We start from the raw sequence: 25,962 nt of genomic DNA on the forward strand, positions 1-25,962 counted from the left end.
TGACATTAATTCTCCCAGCTGTGTACATAATACATAAGTATTACAAGTGTCTTGACTTATGTGGTCACAGCTTGTTTCCTGCAGTGGCCCCTTGCCTGTTTGGTGCCCATGATGCTGAGGTCGAACCTGGGCTGTGTAACAAAGAAACCTCTCTCTTTTGGTCTCTTCTCTGCCAGCTGTTCCTCTTGACAAGGCATCAGGCTGCATCTCTTTCTTGCTCCCAAGCTCCTTGGTCTTTAATTGTCCTTCTTGATGTGATGGGGCTGTGTCCTTCTTCCTCCTCCACAACTCAGATCAAGCCATATTCCTGCAGCTGTGCAGGAGGTAAGGGTCTTCTTGCCCACAGCAGACATAACAGATAACTGCTATTTTCAAATGCCTTTACTCAGCCCTTGACTGCAGTTTTAACTTGTTCCATAATCTGGCGAAATGTGGGTAGATTTTAACATGGATAGACACATTTCTGCCACAAAGGCCTCCTCTCTGCCAGATTTCAAAATTTCCCTTCTGAAGCTAGAGATCCTCATATAAAAGGTTGTCTGGATTTATTTAATGTGTGCCAAGCAATATATTTTCCCATAATAATATTCCTGGAAATGGTTGAGCTGTTTTGGCTAAAGCAGATGCTGAACTGTTTGGAATCCAATTCTTAGTGCTAAAGATTTGGCAGAGCCCAGGAATGTGCCATTCTCTGTTGTAGACACTGGGGAAAGCTGAGCACCATAACAGTCGGGAGGGGAGGCAGCACTGCCTGTCAGAAAACCAACTCCAACCACAAACTTTGCTTTTAAGAAACTGTCAGCTCAGAGCAAGCAAGAACATCCCTGTATCCGTGCACCTTGTACACCATACAGTAGTTAACTTCATCTTAAATAGTGAAGACGGCAACCCACGAGCATCAGTCCTCTTCCAGCTGTCTTGAATTGCTCAGATCTGCCCTTTATCTTTCTGTTAAAATCTTACAGGGCCGTGGGGTTGATGAGAAGGCTCCTTCCCACTTCTCTCCTCTATGCTCTGGCTCCTTTCTTCATTTTCAGCACAGTGACATACAGTGCCTGTTCTCCTTCCTAGTTATATACAGAGCTTTGGTACATAAACAGACTGTGAACTGCTCTGACACCCTTTGCCAAATTGGCTTTTCTGGTCAGAAAAAGTACTGTTATTTTGGGAGCAGAGATGAAATTCCCATCTCTAGAATTTCTTGATATTTCCTTTTAAAGGGGAAATGAATAAATAAGTAAAGTAAGAAACAAAAACAGTTGCACTCTTAAAAATAAATAAATAAATATCATGTGTGCTTACTGACCTCAGCCTCAAGCTGGATTATTGTGCCTTTTCCAAGCTTGTTCTTTGCAAGTCCTTTCCAGAACATCACTTGTTCAGCAGTTTTCTCAAACGATACTGGTACCAGAGCATGGGCCCAGCATTTTTATTAACTGCAGACCTGTGAGTGTTTCTTTTTATGTACACAGTGTTTGCATGATGTAGCTTTGGGCACAGGGTACTTCAGCCTCGGTGTGGTTCTAATAATAGTCTATGAAGGCAATTTCAGAAGTTGCTTACCTTTCTCCAGGGAACAGGAGATGTCTTTGTGGTTTCCTACCCTTAGATACACAACCTGCTTATAGGCTTGACTGCATGGTGAATGCAGTGTGAGATTCATCCTTGCTTATACTCTTTTCTTTTTTCTTTTTTTTTTTTTTTTTTTTTTTTTTCTCCTTTATGTTCTGCTTTGCCTGATTGGTTGTTTTCTGTTTTCTTCAAGGCTAGTGATTTCAGTGTATATTCTGCCCATGGCAAGTCATTGTTCATAACAAAGGTAAGGAAACTTGCACAGAGCAACTGCTGTGCTAGGTAGTCCAAAATTACCCTGCCGCTGCCTTGGTAGGAAAAAGAAGACATTTCAGAAGAGCAGAGCTGTTCCCTGCCTCTGGGCTTCCTGTGCATGAGGGCTGCTCAGACAAGCCCCTTGACCCTGAGCTGTCTCTGCGACTTCAACAACTCCAACAGATAACAGTGAGTGCAAAAATCATGGAACAGTTTGTGTTGATGCATTGTTCCCCTTTCTACAGAGAGAAAAATTAAACTGCAGAATGACTAAGTGCCTTTTCAAAGGCCACATAATGAATCAGTGAATGAACAACAAACCCCAGCAGCTCCAGGCCCCCCTTTTCTCTGCAGAACAATGCCTCTTTCCCTGTACCAAGATGTATGCGTAGTATACGTTGCATACAAAATTATGTATTCCAAAAGAAATTTGAATATTAATATTTATATTGTAATGATTCCACTGTCCTCTGTGCTCTGTAAATAGCAGCAACACAACAACATGAATTATTCTTTTTATGCAAAACCCTGTCCAGTGAAATAGCTCGTCAATGCAACATAAAATTGCTGCACAAAAGTTTGACAGCTACATTCATTATATATGTCAGTCAAAGAATCCTAAAGGCTTTATTGTCATTGTACAATGTCTGAACAATCTGCTAGCCCAATATGCCACAAAGTTATTTTCTCACTACTTCTTTCATTTAAAAAATAGCCACCAATAACTTTTGTCAAGCAGTTTGAGAAAACTGCATGAACAGCAAAGAAATCTTATTTTTTTCTTGGGTGTTTGTTGGCTGGAGGCTTTCCAGTCTTTACTTACTGTGTGTTGCTAAGCCAGCACAGCACTTGCAGTGGATGGGATCTGATCAGAAACCCAGAACATGCAAATCAAATTACTGCAGGAAACCCAAAGCAGGCTGAGGCTAAATGGTGGCACGGTGAGTTACAAAGGAATGAGTCATGGTAAAGAGAAGTGAATGTAGCCATGTAACAACACTCTTTTCCTCTGATGTTAGCAGGTATTAGATCTTTGGTCTTCATTGTCTCAAGTCTCTCCCAATCCAAGGTTAGGATGGGTGTCTGACATTGCCATGAGTTATTCTCCGTTAGAATGGATGTTTGACGTTGTCATGATTTATTCTCTGAACTGCAGTTCTTGATACGGTCTCGCTCTCAAGAGAATAGCCTAGAACATGGTGGAGAGTTTTGGGGTGTTTTGCTCTTGTTTCCCCCCCTCATCTCAGCCTCTTTCCTGAATGTGTCGAAACGCAGAGATCGGTTATCACTGACCAGCCATCATCAGAATTCCCTGAAACTGCCGCGTGGGGTGTGCGAAGGAGACGGCGGCTGTCCCTCCGGCAGTTTCCCCCCGCTCGCTGTCTCTCTCCCGGCGGCGGGGTCTGGACCGCCCTGCCGGCACAAGCGCCGAGCGGCCGCCAGAGGGAGTGCGGCGGCGCTGCCAGCCCGGCCCCGCGGCGCGTCCCGCGGCTGGGCGGCCCCGCAGCCACCCCTTCGCCGGCTCCGCTCCGCTCCCGGCCTGCCTGCGGGCCTGCTTCTGCCCTCGGCTGCTGCCCGCCGCGCCCAAGCCTCGCGGCGCTGCATCCTGCGCGCACCTCTGGTGGCTTCTCTTGGGGTGCGCTGCTGCTTCTGGCCTGCGCCGAAGGCTTTTCTGGGTGTTTTTCACCTGCTGGCTTGGAGGTGTGAGAGCAGGCCTGCTCTTAGATCTGGGAGAAAACCACAGAGAGGCTCTGTGGAGACACACGCGTAAAGGAGATGTTGCAACAGGAGCGTTGATCCCAACAACTAGTATTTCCACTGAAAATAACATGGTAAAAAGTTTCTGTTTTCCCATTTCTTCAAGAATCAAGTTAATTCAGGTGCTGAGAGAGCTGTGCTGCTCGTGTTGACATCTCAGAGGTGTGTTGCTTGCTGCTGCAGAATGGTCATGTGTTTGATCACAGGCAAAATTTAACATGTTTTTCTAATCTGCAAACCCCACAAGTAACTTTGTGGTGCACAGGAATTAAATACGCAGGCCAGCATTTTCCACAGTGTTGAAGGTGTCTGTAGTTTTTCCTTGCGTTCTCTCTCCATACAGTTGCCCTCTTTCTGAGGTCCTGCACAGAACCCTTCTATTTATGTTTTTAATAACTAGCACTGGTGTGGCAGTGGGAATAGAAACTTTTCAGCACGATAGCTTTGCGCTGAGCACCAAACATTGTGCAACAGGGTGCCTGTTACCTGTGACTACACTGAGAGCCAACACAATGACCACCTTTCATTTCAGCTTTCCAAAGCTGAACTCAACCAAGTGTAATTAGGTGATGCTGACAGGACACAAGAGGCTTTCTGTGAGCAGAATGAGCTGTGTTCTCCTTGCTATTCCACCTCTGGCCAAAGACAGGCTTTGTAGCAAGTAGGTGCAACGATAAAGAGGTTGCAAATGCTTTTCCTACTGTGGTAGGACGGGGAGCTCCAGTTACTGTGCTTGGTGCTGTATGGACAAAAGAACCCTACCTAAGACTGAAGCCCCAGCTGTGAGCATTGCTCCTCAGCGTGTTCATTCTGACCCTGAAGTAAGCCCTCCTGGAGGAACCAGGGGATGTATCAAAATGAGCAGTGAGGGGCAGAGATCTGGCCCCTCTGCTTCTGTGAATGCCAAGGTAGCAGTGACTTGCTGGGGATGAAGCTACCCGTACACTGTGCTTGGCTGTCTTGCTTCACTGCCTGGTGGGAAAGCATTATGCCTCCCTCTGCCTGGGTGATTGCTCCCATCCTGCACCCACATCCTTCATGTGCAAGTGCTTAACAGAAAATACGTACCGATGCCCAGAGTACTCCTGCCAGCTAGGAGCTGTTTCCCATTGTTGCTCGCTTTCAGTTGTCGTGTGGAACCGCTGTGGTATTTTCTCAGCGCTTAATGTGACCTAATTGTGCACTTCCACTGTCTGGGAGGATAAGCTCCTCTGGTGTGACAGCCGTTGTAAAATTGGTGGCGTTCTGGAGCCTTGCCGGCATTTGCAGCTGGGCACAAGGCACAAGTTCCTTGATTTTGCTGCATCAGCCTAGCAAAACATTGCATGACTGTGTGTGCAGCCAACTGCTTTGCATTATGCCTGGTAATGGGTTGTCAATTTTCAAAAGAGATGTAACCTCCAGCTGCCTAATTTGCTCTAGAAAAAAAAAAAGAAAAAAAAAAAGAAAATCTCCATTTTTATTTGGCACATTTGGTTTGAAGCAGATGGAAGTAATGGATTGATACAGAAGACAGGAAAACAAGAGGAGGAAAAGTGCAATGTTGGGGGGGACAGGAGTGTTTGGTGCTGGGCTGTCACTGCTGGCTCTCTCTAATAAGCCGTCTCATTGAGACTCACCCCTTGGAGCAGGGCCACGTGTTTCCCTCAGGTGCCAATCAATGCTCCTGCTGTCACATACCTCGATACTGGGGAAGGGAAGGTGCAGAGCACTCACTAACAAAGGTGGTTTGAGGAGGGGAGCAGCAGCTGGCCCATCCATGTCCTCTGCAGGCAGAGGTGGCCAAGGCCATTGGCCTTGCGGGGTTACCTCCAGCCTGGCCTTGCTGGGCCTTCCTTATCCCCCCCGCGGCTTGCAGCTTGGGATCCTCTCCGTTGTGCCTCCCACTTCCTCCCTGGGGACAGACCAGTGAGTGTCCGCATCCTTTTGCCTTCCTGAGCCACTGGTGTGGGTGCTGGCACCCAGCAGACCTGTTCCTCCAGGCAGGCTGGCGCTCCGTCTCTGCCCCCTGTGTTGGACCACGTGTGCTGCCCTGGCGGCAGCTGGCATCTTACAAAACACAGATCAGCAGAGGGTTTTTTTTATTATTATTATTATTTTTTATGTTAACAACTTGTGCAACTGTCCTGGAAAGGGTTGGAAATCAGCCCTAGGACAGGCTGCAGCAGCCGTTGGTCAGAAGTGCTCCTGCTGTCTTTAATTATGTATGTGCACCAGGACGTAAATACATCGCATTCATTCTCCAGCAGCAAAAAACTGCAAATAATCTTACAAATTGCATGTGCAGACTAGCACGTTGAGTAGGTTCAGTGTCAAGTTCCAAGACACAAAATCCAAGGAAATATCAGAAATAAGGCTGATGCTTATCCTGTTGTCTGATCTGGTGATACAGCCTTCTCTCATGGGGTCATAGACCTGCTTCCCACCCACTGCCTCTCACTGTGACGGGTGCTGCTTGGGGGTCAAGGCTGTGGGGCCACCACCGAGAAGACACTGATTTTGGCAGCTGCACAGTGTTGGGAACTTTTCTCCCTGATGCAGGTTTTGGAGGGGCTGCCAAATAACTCAGGGAAGCCAAACTAACTAGGCAGTGCTGGTAGTTCAGTGTACAAAAGATCACGTTGCACAAAAAACAGGGCTCCCTCTTGGTCTCACAACCATCTGTCATGAGAGGTGCTGGGAGGAGTGGTCCCTACATGGAGGGGAATCTGTGAAGAGTCTTGCAGATGTCATAGACCACGTCCTCAGGAAATGAACTGTGTGGCTGCTCACTGCATGGGTTGGCGATGTTGTCAGACCACTGGTATGCATCATGCCCCAGGCTTGTTTGCTCAGAGCGTGGTGCACTGAATCATTGACACATCCTTGGGACTGTTACACTCATCTGCAATTTAATCTACTGTGTTGCAGAAGAGCTTAGAGGTTTACACAGATTTTGAAGTCCCCTTGTGTCCAGCGTCATATAAAAAAAGATCTAATCTCCACACCAAACTAACTCTGTTTAAACCAGCTGCTATTATACCATATCAAAGGATATCTTAAGATATTCATCAGTCTTGAGCTGGAATATGTTTTTCATTTTAAAAGGTGTTTGAGTGTTGGCGACGTTAATGGTTCAATCTGGTCGTCTTGCAGTGCTCAAACCACAGAAGTCTTAGCAAATGCAAGTTTAGAGCGTTTCTGAGATCTGGTACAGTAAGAATAGGACTCTGAAGGTCACATCTGGAGAGAGGGAGGCCCCAGAGGGATTTTTCCACCAACGGGAGTGACCTCTCCTCTCTACCAGCTGCCAGCCCTGCTAATCCCTTGCTCTTCAGGGAAACTAGATGAGCAAGGAAAGCTAATTGCCAGGTAAGGTCATTAAGTATTTAATTCCTAACTGAACCAAGAGAAACCAACTCCAAACACACAGTGGTAAAGTCAGAAGCTTCAAAGCCAAAAAAGTATGTTTCATAATGGAGCTACCAAATGGAGGAGAAGAAGGGTTTAAAATAGAGATTAGTCCATGTCATATCTCTGTAGCTGGATGCGTGCCTATAGCTGTGGTTCTGAATTGCTTCTCAAGCTGGAAGGCATGTAGATGGGAAATCTTGCAAAATATCAGATCTCGTAGGATTTCTGCCATTTGAAATTAGTCATGTTGCAAGACTTTGGCACTGTCAAGACTTAGTCCTATTTTAAAGTGAAGACATATTTCTAAAATGAACCTAACCATTAGTTTGAATTGGGTCTTTATGCAGTACCTCTGCCAGCTGCTGCAGAAATGCCTGTTAGTGCAGCTTCAAATAAAGAGTAAAGAGTAGTATTTAGAAAGTGCAAAAGCAACACGTTTCCCCAGTACAGAGCCACAGTCTAGGCTCTCCAGGCTCCGCTTGTGCTTGCAGGACCTATGCACATCTCCAGTGTGGAACAAGTACCTCTTACCCGAGTGTGAGCTATGGTCAACACAGGCTGTCCTAATATCTAGCTCCTTTGGAAACTCCTATTTCCTAAAAGTTCTCTTTGAGGCTGTTTATGCTGCTTTAAGTTAAAATGAAGATATTTAAAGGAGTGTTTTGGTGGCGTAGTGATTTTTTTCTAATACTTTTGTGTGAAGGCTCTCTGGGTGGCTTCATGTACTTCATATGATGTCCAAGTAAAATTTAATGAACTTGAAGATCATGCAGTTGAGCACTCAAGTGTTAGGGAATATAAGAATGAAAGGAATCAGATTAAATTATGACCTGCGTAAATTCAGTCCCATGTCCTGTGCATTACAGGGTAGTCTGTGGCTGTGCCCTATGGAGAGAAGAGCTGTGCAGCATGTTGGTGTAGCTGGACTTCAGAGGCTTTAGCCCTGCACTTTGAGCTAAGGGCCTGTTGGATATGTGTGAAGCGTAATTATTTTTTGTCAGATTCCTGGCCTGATCAGGTTTGGGAGAGTTTGTGGGGATGCCAGAAAGTACATTCCTCACTGTGGTAGCCTGTACCAGATTCCAGTGCTGAGACTTAATATTTTGGAGGCAATAGAACTTTTCAACAAAACAGGTAAGATAGGGGACTTCTTCATCCTGGGCAAAACATTACATTTTGGAACCTCATTTTGGTGATTGCTGAGGTCTCAGCAGGTTATAAAGAGATATCTAAGGGCTTCAGATGTAGTTTAAGAAAGTTGTCTGTGTCTTGGTGAAGATATAAAGAGCTGAACATAGGAGAATGTCATGAGACTCATCAGGCAGTTTGTGGTAATAGATGGCTCCATCACCGTCTGTAGTAATTCTTTGATATAATCAACTGGTTGAAAGCTTAACGTATAATCTCTCTCACATTAATAATTTAGTTATTTAGAGCTCAGAGGGCAAAATACCAAGTGTGCTTAGGGGTCCAGATCTGGTGGTTGCTGTCTGCTCACAACAATGTTCTAAGTTTTGGGGGGACTTCAGCTTTTCTTATGTGTTATGGCTTTGACTAAAATTAATTTGGTTCAGAAAATCAGTCCTACTCAAGAGATCTCTTACACACAGACTTAAATTTTCATGGATGTTTTCAGGGCTTAGCAGTTAACCGCTTATATTAAACCTGTGTTCCATTACATTCTTCAAAATATTTTAACATGTACTTACTAGTAGTAGTAGAATGAAATTCAGAGTTTAGCTGAACATGGACACAAGTTTGGTTTTGTATTCTAATTTTGAATATTACAGCTTCTTGGGCCTTTTTGAAGTAGGTGTTGTATACAAAATGATCGTGTTCCATATAATCTATTTCTGTAGGAAAAGGGACATATTTTCCTACCTATTATGGAGTGTTCTGATGCAGAGGACAGTTTATTTCTAGCTGTATTTTTTTCTAGCCCTTTTTTTAGTGCCGTCAGTCTTGTCCTGTGTTATTAGGACAGTAGTTTTCAACACCGCCCACTCTTAGTTGTAAAGCAGTGAGATCATTTAATTTTTCATTTTGTGGGAAGGTTTGCAATTTCATTTTTTTTCTTGATGCAGGATGGAAAAAAACAAAAAGCTTCATAAATCTTGCTGATCTAACAATACGTAGTGGATTTTACTGTATTTCACAGAATGTTTTTAAAATGTTTTCAAGATAGAAAATGGATTGTTCCATTGCAGAAAGGCTGAAATGGAGCATTTAAATCTTACTAAAATTCTCTGCTATCAAGTTATAAAATGATTTTTTTCTCAAAGCTGTCATGCACCTTTCAGCTGATTAGCATTTTCCAGTAATTTGCAACCACTTTAGTTGGTTACCCTACAATTTTCTTTGGAAACAAACCTGCAGGACCTCACAAACAACAAACTGCAAATATTCTGTCTTCATCTGTCATTTTCCTCTCTGTATGAGTGTTTCAGCTGCTCTGTGCCTGTGTCCAAACAAGGCCTTTTCAACGTGTTCTGGAGCAGGTGATCTCCTTCTGTACTTCCTCCAGCTTAATGGGCCTTGCATGAAATCCTCCTCACGCTTATTTTGTGCCAGGTGGGTAGAACACATCTGTCTTTCAACAAGCATTTATGTTTGTAGACATAATGCCTTCTGGAACTGGAAATTTAGGATAACAGAATCAGGAGCCTTCATTAAGTAACGCATACTACAGCAACGCAGTTCTTATAAGCACATCACCCCAAAATGCTGCTATGAAAGTGCTCAGGGATAACTTAGAGCATGCTCTCAGTGTTTGGATAATTTAACTACAGATTCCCAGCAGGGATAAAACTGTATTTCTGTGCTCTGACCTTATCTTTGAATGATTTTATGTACATTCTTTCCCTTACCCTGGTATGTGTGCATATGTTTTAATAGTGAGAGAGAAAGAGACCAGAAATAAGTTCTCTAAAGAAAAAGTGGAATTGAAACCAGTGAAAACGGAGCATGTCTCCAGTGGCAGATTTTTTTCCCTGTGCCTCCTTTTTGAGTATTTCTGTCCTTTCCCATTCTTTTCACACTGAAGTTGAGGAGGACTTGGCATTAGCAGAAGTGTGTTTGCGTTTAGTATGAGGGTGTTCCTTTAAAATTAGAGATCTAGGTCTTCTAGGAAGACCTATTTTCGATGTCTTTGCATGGGCTGTACTGAAACACCCCAACACAATATTCTCACTATAGAGCAAACCAAAAGTTGTATTGTGGGTGCATGCTCAATGTTTCTTCTTTACAAAGTGTGTCATACCAAATAAGTGTGTATGTCAGCGGTCTTAGGTCTAACTCCTACCTGCATTTGTAGGTTCTACATGAAGCGAGTAGGGTTCCCAATTCCTCTCAAAAGAGCCACTCGGATAGGGAAAACAGTCTTTCTAGCTCTGTAACCTTAACAAAAATTGCAGTATTCCTTCAGAGCAAAATATGCATGACATCTGGAAGCAATTATTCCTTTAAAAACCACTTCTGTGAGTCAACATTGAAAATGCACTCAGTGCTGAAAATGAAAACTAATAAACACTGAAATTTCCAGTTATCCCACAGTCTGAATGACCCACGTTGGAACAAAGTCATTTCTAGAAAGCCTGAGCAGGATGGGCACAAAGCCGGTCTTGGATCCCGAAGCTGTCCAAGCTGTGCTGAAACAAAGAAATAACGTTTGTATGAAATCAGATAGGGAGCTTTCCTTTCTCTTATATTACAGAAATGAGGTTGGGGGGTTGCAAGGAACCAGGTCACAATAACAGACCTTGCCCATCAAGAAATTGAGCACGGCATTTATGGATTTAGAGACAATTCATAGTTTTCGGTGATATGACACATGGTGATCTGGCCCTTTTAAAACGGTGTAATGTAAGATCACCGTGGGGCTGGAAAACCTACAGTGAAAAACTAGTGTGGCTGGGGTCTGCTAGGCTAGCAAGAGAGCACAGATACCCTGGAATTGCACTGTGCTCTGCTGGGTTTCACTGGCAGAGTGGGTCTCAGGAGACTTCTGGAGAGGTCAAATGTTGAAGCAGATCCTGATTGTTTTAGATCTCACCAGGTGTTGCCTTCAACTTTTACCCAGTAATATGGACTGGATGGCTGGGAGCTGGTTTCTCCTCCTTTAGCAGCATTAAGGTGTGCTCCAATATAGTGATTCCTAGATTATTTTATTTAATAGCCAGGGAAGACTATGGTGTACTATGGTATGTCCTTACCAGGCTGCTACTAGTCTGGTTTCCTAAGGACACATAAGTTGGTCTGGTTGCACAGTGAGTCTGTCTGATATGTACCAGCTGAAGTCAAAGGCTTCAAGTGCCCCATTTCCCATCTCAGCATGGGTCAGGGCAAGAGCCCTGATGCTGCTGTGTCAAGCTGTACAGTGGATGGTCAAACACTTTCTCCTGTGTTACATAAGACAAGAATAATATTTATGATCGGGGGCTGTAGGAAACTCAACGGTCACAAAGATCTCCGAGTACCTACTGCTCTCCAGAAGGACTAGGTGGTAGTGCTGATGAACATATTTGTGCTGATAAACGTTGTGCCCAATTTGCATGCCAGCTGGATCAGCTACTTACTTGCTATTCTTCCTGCAACCATAATTTTTATCATAAATATTTTCCAGACGTACATCAGTAGCTCATATCGCTTGGCTGGCAAGTCTAAGACAAGTCTGTTTTAGTAAGCCAGACGGTTTGTACAAAACAAGCTGACTCTGTACCCTAGAAAGTGGTCATTTCCTGCTTCTTCTGAGTCTCTGATCTCTTTCTCAGTACCTACGGTACATCTGCATGCAAATTATGGCAAGAATGCTAGAACTCTACAGGCATTAATGGAGGAAATGGTATTGTGCTAGCTTGCAAATCTTATCAGCGTTATAGCTTTTTTTTTTCTTTTTCTTTTTTTTCAGTGAAATACTGTTTTTTAAAATAACTTAAGGTTTGGTGGGTGTTGGAGGAAGGGGTTTGGACCTCAGTTCTTGACCTTGAAAGTGCAGTTTACAACAGCAGTAAAATGTGGCGTCACTCTGTGCTGGGCTTTTGTACAGGGAGGGTCCGGCCCTGGTGAGCAGTGCCTGTTATTACAGAGCTGTGACCTGTGCAGGCAAGGAGGGCAAAAAGCACTGTGAGGTATGGCACTGGTGATAAAGAAAAGGCAGAACTGCAAGGCAAGAAAAGCGCCCTGGAGCAAGAGCAGCTCCTAACGATCATCAGAGCACCTTCCCACAAGATTTATTAAAGAGCATATGGTAGCTTGTGACCAGAGCAGGAGGCACAGTAGATTGGTTTTTCTTTTGAGTTCTCCTGAATTTTCTGCCTATTTGGGGGTTACCTGTGATGGTCCCTCCACGGTGGTCCCTGTTCTGTGGCTGGTGTGGGGCACCCTGAAGGGCTGTGGGGAGAGAGTCCGGAGCAGTCCCCAGTCTGTGGTGCTGTGTGGGGAACAGGTAATTTCATTTCAGCCGTGCTAAGCACTTGGTTCACCAGCATATCAGAGACCCAAACTCACAACTTAGTATTTTTTTTTTCCTTGAAAGCTTAAAAAAACACAAGAAGACTGGAGAATTAGGATGTGCACTGAAGTCCTTGCAGATTCGGCTCTGGTGGAGGCCGGGCTAGATTTTCGTTGTGCTCCAGTGTTTTCTTGTTACTCATATACTTGTAAAGGCATGCTGAGAAGTCCCCTAAAGGACAGACAGTCTGCTGACATGGGTGCAGAGCACAGCCCTTGCTCTCACTGCCTTACCATCAATAGGATGCAAGTCCAAAAGGCTCCGAGACTGTATTTTGACTGCAGGAAGTCCCAAATCCAAGCTCCCTGCCTACTGATGACAGGGGCAAAGAAGAGGGTAACAGTGCTAAGTACCTGCTTTTTTACCCTGACTTTTGAAGCTCGCACTGTGCTCCAAGCTGCAGCAGGTGAGCTGCAGGCAGTGCAAGGGCCATGGTGACCTGTGGTGATCATAGTTAAGGCAACGTCTTCTTCTGTAGCCCACAGCTCCTGCTGGTGATGCAAGGTGTATGACAGGCTGGGTGAGGTTGGTGGGGGGGTTACACAGGTTGACATGGTTGGAACATGCGCCCCAGTGATGCCTTCATCTTTGAACTGCTTTGTTATACAAACAACTGAATAAAAAGAAAAGTGCTCGCAGTCGAGTGCTATACCGGCAGTTTGTTTCCGGTGGCTAAATCCACTTGTTTAGTGTTTCTGGCCAAGCAGTGAGCTATGGGAAGGCTTTTCTTATTGTCACAGCTAGAACTGCAGGCCTTCACTGAGGATCCTGTTTTCAAATCTCATCTTTGTGCTGCAGTAAGGACGGCTAGCTTGGAGCCAACCTCCTTCCAAAATCCTGCTGCTGGTTTTGATGCCCAGACAGGGGGCTAGGTTCTCCTGGAAACACCAGCAGTGTCCTGCACTGCTGCATGGGTTGGCTGGGAAGTGCTACCTTAGAGAGGCTCTTCTTTCTGGCTCCAGCTCTGCCTCAGTGCAGCAGGAGATCTTTCCTCCGCTGTTTGCTGTTTCAGTTTCACAGAGGTCATCACTTACATCACTTTCACATACGCTTTACTCTGGGCAGATAAGAGGTGATAAAGGAACTTGTTTTATTTTCGTGCCTTGACCTGAGTGATTCACTCAAATGATCTGATGGTGCCCAGAAGACTTGATTAAATAGCTATGATTGATTAAACAGCAACAACGGCTCCGGCTCTACACTGTGTGGATGCTTCTTTGCACTTTTTAAATCCTGGCCCTGCTGATAGCTGGAGTGTTATCTAAATGCTCTTTCATGGGGGTTTGCCAAAGTGCAAAAGAGCCCATCTGAGAAATGCTGTGCTTGGGTCATTTTTTTAAGATTATGGGTGCAGTGAAGAAACAGCTTGTCCAGTTCTAAATATACTGTCCTTGACAGACGTGAAATAAGTCCACTGATTAAAATAGCTGCCTAGTTCCCAGTTTGAGATCTTACTGTATAACATCAGCGCTTGGCTGCCCTTCTGGTAAACTTGGAGAAGAACCGATTTCCATTTTGCTCCTTTTGAAATGAAAGACGTTTGAGGATTGTCATTCAGGAGGAATGTACCGATTCTAAGAACTTCTAAACAAGGCTCACTTCATAATGAATGGCAGTGGGAGCCCAGATTTATGGTAAGATTATTTGGTTAAACGTAGCCTGAAGCAATGAAAAATGAGCAGCCTAAAAAAGAATTTTGTTGAATATCTTGGCAGTTAAATCAAGTGGCCTGATTTATGAGAAGCACCGAGTTATCTTTCTGCAAGCAGATTTGTGAGAGTGCTTTTAAATCCGTGTCCTTTGGAGGGGCAGCTCTTGGTGAGACGTACGGTGTGCCTGCTCCTTCTGAAACATGATGGGACGTGCCTCCCTCTCTCTTTAAATGGCTTGGTGGAATGCTTGGTGGACTGCCAGCTGCCTAAGAGGGATGCTGGTGCTTTCCTGCCCTCAGGCCTTCCTCATCTGGGGGATGTGGAGGGAGCGAGGCCTGGCTGCAGGAGCCTGGAGCTCTGCTAAAGGGATGGGTGATGAACTGCAGAGGGATAGAGATGTTTGAGATCCGAGGGGAAACCAAGAGGAACTCTGGTGCCTTTGGTTTGGCACGTGCTGCCAGAGGGACATTCCACCCCACTGTGGTTGGTGGAGTGGCTCCTTCTCTAGGTGCCCCCCATAAACACACACACACATGGCTGGTGTAGCCTGGAACCAGTGCCTGGAGTTAGAGGTGATGAGTCCCAGCCGACGTGTGTACAGGTCATGGATGAAACCATGGCTTCATTGCAGGCTATCAGGCTTTTGCTGTGGTCGTCATTGGAATCCCCATTTTTCCTGTGATTATTTCTGCAGGTGTGTATGCACTGGCATCTGTGTAAACATGAATCCAAGAGCCACACTTTTCATTGGCAAAGCATCCCGTAAGTGCCAGTCCCTCTTAAATTTTCCATTCATCTATCTGAACAGATCTTGTATTGTGTATGTCTCCAGGAGTCTTATTTTTGCCCACGTGAAGCTCACTGCCTATAATAAAGTCACAATAATTGTTTGACTAAAATGAGAACCAAGATTTCAAAATAAGAAACCCAAAACCAAATCCACAGCTATTTTTTCGAGTTCTAAAAAAAAAATCGTATTTCCTTTTTAAATGAATCTCTCGCTACTTAATAGGAACTTGCTGTTCTGCAAGAGACTGAGGGCTTGTTTTCAGCACATGCTAATCCTCAAGTCAATGGAAGACCTAAGCAAGCATTTAAAGGTAAGCGTGTGCTCACACACTTGCTGAACTGGGACAGAGCACCCAGTGTTTTCCTGAATTGTGTTGTATGTTTCAAAGGAGGGACCTTTGTTTTGCCAAATGGTTCATTTATATATTGCAATGTGCTGAGTGCTCAGTGATAATCCCATTTGGAGGGAAAGCTACGCTTGGGAAAAGCTATTTTCAGTAGCTCTGTTTTCTCTAACCCCGTTTTCCTAATTATGATCAGCTAATGCTGACAGACTGGTTCACAGAAATTAAACCCCATTATATACTACAACCAAGTCAATGAGGCCTGGAGTCGGACCCCACTTTAACATAAGTAAAATAAAGATCCCCTGTGGCTTTTAATTCCTTTTTATTTAGTTACTTAATTGAACCTGCACTGTTCTTCCTTTGTAATTGATTACCACACAGAAAAGGTAATGAAACAGAAAACTTTATTTTCCCTCCAGTGATTTTTATGGTTATCATGGAAGTGTTTTTACTGCTTCATTTTGGGACATAAAAATTCTCAATATAGGCAAAGGGAAATCAATGTTAGTTAATTGAAGGCATTTACATGGTTGGAAGATTAAAAGCTGTTTGTTGCTTTTTGTTGTTGTTGGTAATTCAACATTGATTTTTCAGAACAAGAATTAATCTGGCATTTGATTGTCCCTTTCTTTTTCAAAACCGAATCTGTAAAGTTTGAGGACCTGGTCCAAAACCCACTAAAGCCAAATGGAAATCGTTCCATCTAATTCAGTGGCTTTGGATCATGTTTTAGAAGCACATGTTCACGACATATTTATATATGTATACACACACAGATGCCTATTTTCTCCACACGCAGTTTGTCAGAACTGGGATTAATCTCTGAGGAAGATAAGGAAGGATTTTTTTTCCCCCTGGATTTAAGGAAAAACTGATGTTAATTTCTCAATTATGTTATTTCCTTTAAATCTCATTTCTCTCATGCTTCTCTTTTAATGTGTCGAGTTTCTCTTCATTTTGTACATGCGCTCCCTTTTCATTTTCTTCCTTTTTATTTGATGTCTGTCTTGGCTGCCTTCTGCATGGCAAGGGTCTCTCAGACTCAATTCACCCAGCAACCAGCAATGCCCACAGCTTCCCTACCCCTTGTGAAGTTATGGATATTTATTTATGATGCACAGTGCTGGTTGAGTGTTAAACAACTCAAGTCTGAAAATCTTAATGAGTTGCCAACTTTCCCCACCCCTTGCCTTTGTGCATACAGCTTTTTGCCTTGAAGCAATTTTAATAAAGACTATGTAACAACATGGTGTTGGCATAGCATGAGCAACATTATTCCATCTGTTTCTAGGGAAAATGTAAAAACATGTGTTAGTATAACATTGAGGTTCCAATTTTCAACAGTTAAAAATCAGGCAACACTGAAGTTACAGGCTGCTTTTCAAAGCTATTTAGTGATTTTCCTTGCCTTTGTTTTTTGGGAAGCCAAGTTCAGACAAAAAGTCTCGTATTCAAAGAGCTTTAAGTACCCATCCTTGGAAACTAAGGCTCTGTTAGCTATTTTGGTTTGGGCGGCCAAAATCCTTGCTTTCTGTTGGTAGTGTTGCAGAGCTGATATGTTAAAGAGTATTCAGTCTCTCACTGTAGAGATGAATGAGGGCTGTAAAATGGTATTTGCAAACATTCATCTCAGTTTTATGAGAATTAACCTTCCATTAGGCAGAGGGCTTGAGCATGCTGATTTTAGTATTTTGCCAAGCTTAGACAGATATAAAAAAAGGAGCTTTAAAGGAAATATTCTTTTTTGTGTGTGTGTGTATGTCTGTGTTATAATGATATACTGGGCATACTTTTTACTAAACATCACGTTTTAAACAGTGATGATAGAATATCCTGTCAGTTCAATAGTGTTGATTTGTGCCAAAAATCTAATTTTATGAGTTATATAGGTACAGTCACAAAACAAAGTGATGTAGCATGTGGCTTCTTGGCATTTGTACCTAGTGAGAACAGCTTTTACTGTCAGTGCTGCAAACTCAAACCAATGGAGGTACTCATCAGCACAGGGCAGCTTTACTGCACAAGGTGTAGAGCAGAAGTGATACTGTACAACTCAAGTGATTGAAGAGCAAACAGAGAGTGAACAGGGACCTGATGCTACAAACAAGGAAGAACTGGTTGGAGATATCAAAGTTGGAGGCAGCCTTGGCTGCAGTGATCATGGGGTGGTGGAGTTCAGGATCTTAAAAGGTGGGAGAAGGGCAAAAAGTAGGACCACAATCCTGGATTTCAGGAGAGCAGATTTCAACCTCTTCAGGGATCTGCTTGGAAGATTCCCATGGATTATAGCCCTGGATAGAAGAGGGATCCAGGAGAGCTGGCTCCTCAAGTCCATCCCAAAAAGCAGAAAATCAAGCGTAGGTGGCAGGAGGCCTGTATGGATGTGCTAGGAGTGCTAAGGTGAATTCAGACATACAAAGGAAGCAAGTGAGGTGGAAGCAGGGGGAGGTCACCCAGGAGTACTGTAGAGATGATGTCTGAACTTGCAGAGATGAGGTTTCAGAAAGGCCTAATTGAACCTGGTGAGAGATGTGAAGGGCAACAAGAAAGGTTTCTGCAAGCACAGAAACAGCAAAAGGATGAGAGGGGAAAGCATGGGCCCACTGCTGAATGGGGCAGGGGAACTGGTGACAAATGACATGGAAAAGGCAATGGTACTTAGTGCCTTCCCTCCTTAGTAAAATTACCCTCCAGGAGTCCCGAGCCTCTGAGGCCAGAGGGAAGATCTAGGCCAAGGAAGAAGGACGAAGGGAAAATCATGCTTCACCAACCTGATAGCCATCTACGAGGAGATGAACAGGAGGGTTGGACCAGGTGACCTCCAGAGGCCTCTTCCAACCAAACAATTCTGCAGCTCTGATCTTCTAGTTTCCTAATGATCATTTCACAGAGCAGACACCATACAACAGGTGAGTCACCACACATCATGGCTCTTAACTTTTCACTGTAAAGTAGAGAGTTCAGAACAAAAGTAGTCTGAGGGGTTTTTTGTTGTTGCTATTGTTGTTTGTGTTTTTATAAAGCTTTTCAGAAAATACTTGTGAAGAACAAGTGTGTATTAAAAAATGAAAGGTCAATTTGTGAATGATCCATTAACCAATCTTATACTAAATGTATTATAATTATCATTAATGCTTTAAGCATCTCTTCTACTGTTTACTTTGCATGACTGTGTACCAGCATGACTGTATACCAGCCTTTGGTTTGATTCCTCTGTCACCAGCAGGCATCAGTTGAATTCATGACTGACACTTATAAAAGTATTTGAAGTTCTCCTTAAGAGTTAAATAGCTCAAGGCTTCTTGCAGGTTGATCTTTGAGGTGTTCATGTATTGAGTTCCCCCTAAAAAAAACCCACACCTTTTTAATATATGTTACACAAGAGTAGTAGAGAAATACATTTCTTTATTTAAAAAACAACTGATGTGTATGCTAGGTATGGATACCAGACTCTACTTTATGTGATAACGTTTGCTTGTGGTTATTCTACTTGATGCATGCAATAAATTCAATATACATGGTACTGCTTACCCCAAACCTATAGGTAGCGTGTGGTTCAGAGGTGGTTTTGATGGTGCTGGTGGCAGCAAGATGTGTATGGTTTTTTTTTTTGTCTATTTTGTTTCTGTCTGGGCATTAGGAAAATTTACTTTGGATGCCATAGTAGGCTGCAGTAAGATGCAGGAAAACAATTTTACAATGGTTGCTGTGCTATCTGATGTGGTCGATTGCAAATAAATCCAAACACATGCTGAGAAGCAGCTTCTGTTTCTCCTCACCCTTTTGCATATATGGCTCCAGTTGTGCTCCGCAACACGGAGTGCATGAGCCTCGCTCACCCCCTGTGAGCAGTCCAGCATCCCCAGCAGCTGTGGACTGGCCTTGAGACCGGCAGAGATCCTGCCCGCCAGCCCTTGGCAGTGGTTCCCTGCGAGGGGGACCTGGGGGGACCATTCACATCCCCTGACCGCCAGAGCTTACTGCTCACAAATTCATGCATTTTTTTCATGAGGTGAGACTCATCAGAGTCATCAAGCTGTGACCTCGTAAAAGTGGCTTTTGTAGAGCGATAGAAACCACAAGATCCCATTACAAGCCATTTTGTTTTCAGTGACTAATGGAAGGTCAGCAGTAATCAGACGAAAGGAAATTCTTAACTCTTTCTCAGATTCCCTTTTTCCTCTTTAGTAAAAGCAAAGCTCACCAATAAATGAAATTCAGTTCAGATGGGTATTCTTTGTACACAATGCGCCAGTGCCTGGTTACTTGACAGAAGATTGCCAAATGTCTGTGCAATTTTCTTTTTTTTTTTCTTCCTGCAAAAACTGTTTGCTGCTTGTAAATATATATTTCAGCTACTTCAAAGTTCTTAAAACAACTTTTTTTCATTCACATTTGTGATTTTATGGATCATATAAGTTAACATGGTAAGGAGCAAAGCATCAGGATTGTGGACCAGATTCCTGGAGCAGATGAGCAGACCTTCAAGGCCAGACAACAGAGCAAGCCGATGAAGTCAGTGTAGCCTGGCTCTTCAGTCAAAATTGCAGCATTGGGACTCAGGAGGTCTCACTCGTTAATTTAATTGCACATAACTAGCAAAATGAAGAGGGTAAAAGGGCAAACAGACACAGAAACACATTTGCAAGCTTACAAGAAAGTTGAGCTGCATGTGCTGTTGGACCTGTTAATGTAAGTGATTCAACATAGACTGACTTTCAGACCTATGCAGCGATCTTGTAAAATTAATGTGCACGGTATGCTGAAAAATGTAGACACATGGGACTCATGAGTAAGGGCTGGGAACCGAGCTTACGGCTGACAGAAGGGCTAGTGCATGCACTGGGAGGCAGGCTATGGAGCAGCATATATGCTTTAATCGTAGAATTATTTTTAATGTCTGTTACAGGTCGCTTTGACCTGGGATGAGGTAGTAGATTAAATATATATGCAAGACTCTATGGTGTAATGGGCTCAGCATTGTGCTTAATATTGAGGGAGGACTATTGCTGGGGCCAGAGACCTACCCAGCCAACACTTCACTAAGTGACCTGGAAGTCAGCATGAATGTATGCAATATAATGCAAGCAATTACGTGTCATATTTTTCTGCCTCTCTTCCTATATTGCTTCCTCCATATTGTTATATCTATTTTCAGCTCAATGCAGGCCTGAGGGATAGTAGCAGATGACTCATGGACTGGACACCAGTGGCAACACATTTACCCCGTGTCCATTGGCTGAGTGCTACTGACTGAAATCGCTGGCTCTACCTCAGTTTGCAGCAGCAAAGTGTCTGGTCTTGCTTGGAACTACTTGAGAAATGGCACTTACTGTTCTTATCCACATTCTCACCTTACGAAATCTCTGAGTGTGTGCCAAAGTATCTCATGGCTTACCTCCCCCACAAGGGTGGACAGATTTAGGGAAGCTCTAAACAGCACAGGTAAGTGGAGTGATTTTTTTATTTTTTATTTTTTGAGTTCCTTATTTGTCTTTGTAAAGAAAACTTCTAAAAATGGCTTATAATTGCAGGTGAGGAGATGACACTTAGCAACAAATGAGCATCTGTGCAATTCCTCCCAGCCACAGTCCAGGGGAGTTCAGGAAGCTGTGTATAACCACAGGGACTTTTTTTCCCAGCTTAAGTAGCTGGTGCCATTATAGGACTTATTTTCTGAAATTTGGCCCAAAGTGGTTCTAAAATCTATCCCCATGGCAGGGACAAAGAAAAGAGAGTCTTTTAATACAGTTCCCTCAATAGAGGACCTTACAGGCAGTGAACTAGGAGAACCTCATCATGAGACATGGACTTCCCATTGGACACCTGGTATTGTGCCTGGCCTCAGGGTCATAAGGAGGTGTCTTCACCAGGCGACGTTGTCCCAGGCCTGAGAATCAGCTTCCCCTTCCAAGCCTGGTGATGCAGCCAGCTGGGGTCACCAATCTGGCGAGGTCTTGCAGGTACTGGGGGAAAACTGTGTTTCTTGTAGCAGTGCTTTGTATGGATTCCTACTTAGGACTGTATAACAGCAAAGGTCCATCTCCAAGGACACACAATATGAAATTCAGGGGCTTCTTCTCAGGTGGCTGCATCTTTAAATGAGCGAAACTAAATAAAAAGAGCATTATCAGAAGGCCTGAGTCTTTTGGAGTTACAGGTCAGTCATGTTGCTCAGTATCTATGTACCTATCACTTTCTGTATTTGATGAAACTAAAGCAAAGATGATTAAAACCAAGGGAAATGAGCCAAAGTGACCCCTTGCTGGATAAATTGAACATAGTGACAGATTAGAGGCAACAGCAGGCTATCCTGACTAGAGCAATATACAGTTGATGGATCTGATGTAATACACAAATGCTTCTTTCTTATGGATTTTACTGGAGTTCAGACATTTCCTGCCCCTGACAAGCGATGAGAAGAGATTTTTCAGGTTTCTTCTTATAAAATTTTTCATAATGGCATCTTCTGTATTGTCTTCAGTAGCAGCGAGATAGGTATCTCTTAGAAGCTCTAGAGACAAGCATAAGAACATTTTGATAAAATGATGACTAACTCCATTCCCTTCTCCGTATGCTGTTTTTGATCCTCTTAATGACCCTCATTTAACGACTTCCTTTCTGCAGTACCAGGGGATCACTGACTGGGCATTCCTTAGTAGTTTGGGTCTAGCGGCTATTTGGCTAAAGATGAATGGAGTTATGCTTTCGTTGGCTTGCTTCTGTTGTTTTGCTTTCCACTGCCTGGGAACTTTGTGAAAGAAAATCATCAAAGTAAATAGTCTGTCCAATACTGCAGTGATGAGTCCTGAGGAGAAAAGTAGGCTGTATCATTTTTAGTACAGAACAAACCCCCTTAATCTGGGGACACCCAAAGATATGCCAGGCTGTGCTAGAGGTAGAATTCATCCATTCAAATCCAAGAGTAAAAAGGGGCTTTACATTTCTGTGAAACAGAGCTTAGATACTGCAGTCAGCTTTCTGCCTGGCTTTAGGAGTAACTGCTCACAAAGTCAGTGAAATGTATTGTGCAGTGAACCCTATATTCAAGTATGTATTCAAAATCCTAGCACAAATATTGAGTATTTGAAGACCTAAAGTAATTGACATCCTGTGACAGAGAATGTGATTTGGATCTTTTTCTGGGACATCGATTTACAGGCTTCAGCTTTGAACATCAATAAAAGTGACCTTAAAATGGTCTCACAATGATGGAAGAATATTTGTTGGAATAAAGTGTATATATAACATGCATAGCAGCTGAATGGAAGATAATCAGATGAAAATATTGATTTGGAGATCAAATAAAAATCTAGCATCTTGCATAATCATCTTATACAAATGAAACACAATAACCCAGAGATTACTTTAAACAATTATTTCCTAAAATCCTACCTTGCCTTGACCTTTTCAAACTCACCATTAAAGTAAAAATGTGGAAAGGAAACTCATTAGGATTCTGAATATTAGTTTTTACTGTGGCCTTACAGCTCATGCAGGAAAATTGTAAGAGACTCTAAGGAATACTTAATAAAATACATCAGAAGTCCAGAGTGAATATAGCTGTGAGATATAGTATTGCACAAGCTGCTTTTAGATTGGCACTAATCAGTTGCTACCTGCCAAGATGGTTGATAGGCATTTGCTTAAGATCCTGAGGGCTCATCACTTCTTACTGATGTGAAAGCAAAGCCCATGGTCCCTGCTATTAAACTGATGAAGCAGCTCCCTTAGTCCATTATGGCTTTGCTTTACAGCTCTGGCATTTCAGAAGGTCTACCTGAATAACGTAGACCCTGGGGACCAAATGTTTCTAACCTCTGGCTTGGTACCTTGTTTGTCTGGGGTGAAGAGGCAAGGCTGGTGAGCTGATGTGTGTCACCATGCTTGGGGCCATTTTCCTAGACATAAGCACCAGGCATGGGTGAACCAAAGTTGTCCTAAGATATTCAAGAAGTAAAACCATTGAAGACTGCAGGTGTGCTCTGTCCGTCTGTGGCTTGGCAGAACATAACTCACCACCACCTGAGGTTGACACAGTATAGGTGCTCTTGGAAGAACAGGCGCATATGAGATCATTTTGGCTTTCCCTTCAAACACCTGTCATACACGATGCACAGCAAACTGGACAGATCTTTTTTGTTCTTGTGAAGTGCAAAAGGAGAACAGACATAGAGATGTACATGAGAAAGATATTTTTCATTCTAGATGAGCAAGTGATAGACGGGAAAGAACTATAAAGTTGTTGTTTGTGAAGTTTGTGTGCTGTGTATTTAAGTGGATACTGGAAATGATAAAAATATGCTCTCCTCCTCTTTTTAAAAATGTGAATGACATACTTCAGCTGCAGAAATTTCAGCAATGGTTGGGTATGGGGTATTAGCAGCATACCTATGCACTGAATCCCACTACTTCTGTTGCATCAGACAAATTGAGAGTTTATTTTCTCTTTTTGCAGAGAAGGACCATGGTTTGCTCTCCTGCTTTTGCTTAACTGGTCAACAGGTGAATCCTGAGTGAACAGGTCAGCTCAGGAACAAGAAGGATCTAAAGAGATCAAAATAACAGTAAGTGTCAACATTCACAAAAATTCTTTTTCTTACTATGTGAAAGCAGCATATGCACATTCTCAGTGCTGCTGGTTACTGAAAGCCCCATTTTGTAACCTGGGCTTCAGGCTGTGCCCCTCCAGCCACAAACAGGTACATCTTTGGAGTTAATACAAATTTGCAATTGCTTATGGGAACAACGCAGATTTTTTTCCCTGCTCTTCAGTTTATGTGGTGTGTAAAATTTGGCCCTAAGAGTTACGGTAGAGTGCAATTGGTTTAGCAATATATGGGGATGTGAATCCTGATGTAAGTCATTTAAACAGGTGCCATGTCATATTAATTGCAAACAAAGTGCTTGCTGCACCACCTATCTGGTTGCATTAGTCAAAGTTAATGAATTATTTATTTATTAAGAGATGTCCTCCAGCATCTTCATATTCTGCTGGAAACTTTTCAGATGGCAGTTCAGGCCCTGCAGCTCAGCAGAAGCATACAGTTAGCTATGAAGTGTGCCATCAGCATCATCAGTGGCAGCAGGAAGCACAGGGGAAGGGTAATGGAACAAGTATCCTGTACTTTATTTTTCCAACCCTTATAATAATTGCCCTCTGTGTTGGCATGTGTTGCTCTGATTTCTGTGCCCTTCCCCTTGTACCTCCCCAGCAGCACCTGAGACTTTGCTTCCCTCCACTCAACATAAGTGGTTTTATTTCCTTTGAGTCTTACCCATGGTCACCTGTATACAATATGCATTATTCGTTTGATTTGCTGTGTGCTGCTTTTGCATCTCTGCTAAGTTAACTTATTCATGATCTTAACATTAAGCAAGTGCTTAAATCTTGAGCTTTAGACTATGTCCAGCGGACGTGAAGAGGGATAGATTGCAGATTATTCTTTAACACCTATCGTCATCCTTTCCAGGGTTTATTTGCCACTATTCTCAAAATCGGCAGATCTGTCCCATTACGTGTCTCTTTATAAAGCCTCTGCTCTTTGTTGTTTACATTTACTTTCTTAAGCATTTAGTAGGTTCCTTGACACCTCCTACTGTCTTCAGTCCTGTGCTGCCTCCTGTGTCCCCAGGGCCACAGGCAGAGCCCTCCTCTCATGAAGTGCCTCTCCACCCTTGCTGCTGAGGTGAAGCACGGTTGAGGCCTCACCTCGAGTACTGTGTAGAGTTATGGTGCCACAATATAAGAAGGACATAAAACTGTTAGCATCCAAAAGAGGGCTATGAAGACGGTGAAGGGTCTGGAGGGCAAGAAGTATGAAGAGTGGATGAAGTCACTTGGATTGTTTAGCCCAGAGAATAGACTGAGGGGAGGCCTCATGGTGGCCTGCAGCTTCCTCATGAGCAGAGCCTGGGCTCCCAGCATCTCTGCTGCGTTGCCCCACACTCTTGACAGAATGAGGTACACCAAAGCCAGGCCTTCTCGCCACAGCACAAAGGTTTGCATCTCGTTTACTCACAAAATTGTCCAAAATCACACAACGTGCTTATCTTCTGTTGAAGCCCTTGGAAGTAGCCCATCAGCCGCAGAAGTTGAAACAAATTAATTGTAGAGCTTGTTTTTTCTTCTTTGTGTGTCCCAACTTCAGAAGTGAGAAGGATTGTTATGTCTGTCACACAGCAGTGTTCTGGGACTTCATTCACTAATGCTTTTAATGCAGATTTGATCTTCAAGTGAGAAGTCCAGTAGAAGGACAAATCACTGCAATTAGTAAAGCAAAATCGTATCTCATTTTAATCTTCAGTTCTTTCATCTAAGTGATTATAACAGCCAAGTCACTTGTCTCTACCAGGATTTAGCCTCAGAGGAAAAGGCTGCAGCCTGATGAGCTATGCCATGACTGCTTACTACTTGGTTTCTTCACAGAGGTTGGATGTGGCAGCATCTTGCTGTCATGATTGCTGCATGGACCAGCTAGGAAGTTAAATGTTTCATTATGATAATTTCGATACTTGCACTGATTTCCCATGGACTCATAATTGAAGACATCACAAAAGAAAACAAACCTCCCCCAAACAATTGTGTGTGTCTAAATCACCTACATATGTTTCTTGTTCCTTTCTATGCATGGGTTTCTTTTTAATATAGCTCTTGGCACGACAGAAACCATGCTGGTGACATTAT

At 43.3% G+C, this 25,962-nt stretch overlaps 1 long non-coding RNA gene across 13 annotated transcripts in view; it reads left to right on the forward strand.

The window, feature by feature from the left end:
* Window positions 1-737: 737 nt before the first annotated feature.
* LOC308193488 overlaps window positions 738-25,962 on the forward strand; it is an 85,522-nt gene continuing 60,297 nt past the window's right edge. For all 13 annotated transcript variants that reach the window (XR_013949669.1, XR_013949670.1, XR_013949671.1 and 10 more), the window contains exons 1-3: window positions 738-18,184; window positions 20,434-20,720; window positions 23,734-23,842. This is a non-coding gene — a long non-coding RNA (uncharacterized lncRNA). The remainder of the gene's footprint in view (window positions 18,185-20,433; window positions 20,721-23,733; window positions 23,843-25,962) is intronic.

Source organism: Anser brachyrhynchus, assembly GCF_964034855.1.
Source record: "Anser brachyrhynchus genome assembly, chromosome: 3".
In the NCBI taxonomy this organism is placed as follows: domain Eukaryota; kingdom Metazoa; phylum Chordata; class Aves; order Anseriformes; family Anatidae; genus Anser; species Anser brachyrhynchus.